Source organism: Lolium rigidum, chromosome 2 (assembly GCF_022539505.1).
Source record: "Lolium rigidum isolate FL_2022 chromosome 2, APGP_CSIRO_Lrig_0.1, whole genome shotgun sequence".
Taxonomy (NCBI): Eukaryota; Viridiplantae; Streptophyta; class Magnoliopsida; order Poales; family Poaceae; genus Lolium; species Lolium rigidum.
Window position 1 is genome coordinate 67,151,924 of NC_061509.1, and position 2,994 is coordinate 67,154,917.

At 45.3% G+C, this 2,994-nt stretch overlaps 1 long non-coding RNA gene across 1 annotated transcript; it reads right to left on the reverse strand.

Moving 5' to 3' along the window:
* Positions 1-1,465: 1,465 nt before the first annotated feature.
* LOC124691241 lies at positions 1,466-2,542 on the reverse strand. Its single transcript, XR_006998868.1, has 3 exons — positions 2,496-2,542; positions 2,354-2,412; positions 1,466-1,554 (listed from the first exon to the last, which is right to left on the reverse strand). It is a non-coding gene; the product is annotated as an uncharacterized LOC124691241 (long non-coding RNA).
* Between the last annotated feature and the right edge of the window lie 452 nt (positions 2,543-2,994).

A 2,994-nucleotide genomic window follows, 5' to 3' on the forward strand; every position in this document is an offset into this window, starting at 1 on the left:
CTGTATTGATCTCCTCACTGCTTCCATTGTGAAGAACCAGCAGAAATGTGCTACTCTGTATTCTCTTATGAGTTGCCACCGCTACATCTGGTATCTCGGAGCGGGAGCCCTTGTCTACCCCATTGAAATCGTCCTCCTCGTCCTGCTTATCAATCATCTCCCTCACTGAACAGGGGAGCTCCAGCTGCTCTGCAATCTCCCTCTGCACTGCCCTTGTGCTCTCCCAGTGAGAGAAGTCGATGTGGATGACTCGCTCAAATTCTACTGCCCGTGGTCGCGATCTTTCCTTGTGCTCCTTAGATGCCAGGACTTGGGGTATGGCTCGCAAGACGGCAGAGGCCCCCAGCCCATCCCAGCCACCAAAGTATATGACATTTCTTTGTCTGGATTTATGGTTAGACTCCAGTTTATGGAGAATTGCATAAACAGCATCGTTAACAGTGTCCACCCTGATAACCTGCATGCATGAACAATATGCTACGGTTTGGTGACAAAATTGTGTTCAAACCATCACAATGTTCGTACCAGTGAATTTACGAGGCAAAAGATAGATCAATCGTATGGCCAGTATTCCCATGCATGACTAAGAATTCATGATGCGTAGCAATATCCTCATGCCTCGGTCAAAATGGTGCTATGCGCATGGCTACACATAACTGGGTAGATACTCATTTCCACCATGTAAAAAACACAAACTCAAAATTTACGACCACTGATTCACAGTTTTGACAACGGAATATATCCTTTCCTTTCACATCACAAACTACTAGCTAAATACCTGTGCTTAGCTACAGAGCAACAAATTAGATCGCCTCGACAAGTCAAACAACTATTTTTTTTCTCCATGGGACACCGGGTATTGTCCATCTCTTGTCTGAGCCCTGTCTCCGAAAATTGAGGGTTGTTTGCCAGAACCGCTACCTTACATTTGTATCTTTAGATTTGGAGTCAGTGGATGAGGATTGAGGGCACAAATCCGTCTTTCTTGTGACGTACTACAAACTACCTCAAATAGTTTTAAAATTTTCACGAAATTGTTGCTATACCAACATTTTTTTCATATGGACCCTAAGACTATTGCTATTAATTAGCATCATTCTTGGGCTCCAAGAAAAAGTTTCTTGTTTGGTAATTAACAGGACTGCTAAAAGGGAAATGAAATAGAATCAGGCAGACAACTTGCTCGTACAAGAAAAAACAGGAAGGACATTGCATAAGGCTACATCTCCAAGTTTATGGGCAGATTGAGCTTCTCCGCTAGTGGTCATCATTTTCTTTCTAGTTTTATTGCTTCATTTTCCGGGGGTGCACTGGGCCGAGCTAATTGGCTACTAATGAATTGTATACATCTGGTGTATGAGCCCATGAACGGCATGGATCATGCTCCCAAGAGTGAATGGACAACCACCAACTCAAAACACTATAAGTACGAAAGATGTTCCATACCTCCTTAGGCATGATGAATTGGTCAAATCCAACCCTCTAGATCAACTCCATCTCGGGTTTTATGGTGCACTTCATCGATCGACCAGCTTGCTATAAAAATCCTGTATACTGAAGCAGAAAAATGCAACGTTAGTCCTTAACTAGTATTACATGCATGCAAACAAATCAAACTTCAGTATTGAATTTCACAAATCAAACTATCTCAGTCTTACAAAAACAAATAAATGAAGGTATAGTACATGGAAGATCTTAGGCATGCTGAGTACGGGTGAATGAAATCAGTTACATACATTGGTTAAGTAGAACAGATTGTAGAGAGAGCATATATAGCAAAGTAATAGATCGTTCAGGTGCGGCAACAAGCGGGACTGGACTTGACTGGGCTTGGACGGAGAGCAAAACAGAGTAGTTGCTATATGCTGGAGGCTGGAGCAGAGCATCAGGCGTGAGGGCTACTCCGGTGCTCCCCCCTAAACAAACTTGAAGGGTCATAGTTGATTTTTTTTTCTATGTTGGATCCGCCGAAATTCATATCTAGCCCATGTATACCTGTCTATATTGATACGATATGTATACGTCGCGCAAGGAAAAAGAAGAGGTCACATGAGCAAGATCTTTATAGCATTTTTCTATTTCGGCACCCGCACGTGACCGTAGATACGTATAAAACGAGGTACAACACAACACGGACCATACGAGCCTGTACATGGTTATACGGACGGTGGACCTACACTCAAAATTGCGATCGTGAGCCCTCTTACGAATATCTATGAGAAGATCTCCATCGTTATTGTATTTTACGCGCCCATATTTTTTTTCAGGGGAGGAGCACCGGAGTAGAAGTGATCAGGCGTATGCACAGCACGTATGCGTTGGGCAGAATACAAAGCAACTGCTGCGACTATACCTTTGCTCTGTTTTCAGTAAAGAGGGAACTCAAAACCTTTGCCTCCGGTTGCTGCCTAGCTACAGGATTGGAATAAAGAGGCAAGTTTCAGAGACAGATGCTAATGATAAAAGTCAAAAGATAAAGGGCAAGGATTCCTCACCCTTTGCTACCCAAGGACAGTGGGGCGCGCGGGGCTCCTGGCCGGATGCTTCGTGCGCAGCGAGGAGGGCCACAACGTGGATACCATCCCCCGCCGGCCGGGGGCCGCAGGCCGCGGGAGTGGCCGCCGCCGCCATGTCTCCGGCGGCCGCGGTGGGGAGGAGTCGCCGCCCACCGTGATGGGAAATACGGACACACTGAAAATATACTTTTCGACGTTTTCGTCGCTAGCAAGACCGTCTCCAGTCGCCGTCTTCAAATCTTTTAAAAGTCCGGGCAAAGTTAACCAAGTTCTAAGAGCATCTCTAGCAGAATCCGTAAATACGTGAATTAAAAACGCGGAGTTAAATATTCTTTAAATATACCATTATAGATTTACCTGTTATTTTTTTTCTTTTTTCTTCTAATTCTTTTCCCCTATCTTCTTCTTTCTCCCGAGCAGCACGCCCGGCCAGCAGCAGTCCGACGCCCCGCGCCTCGCCCTGCCTCGTGCCCGGCCA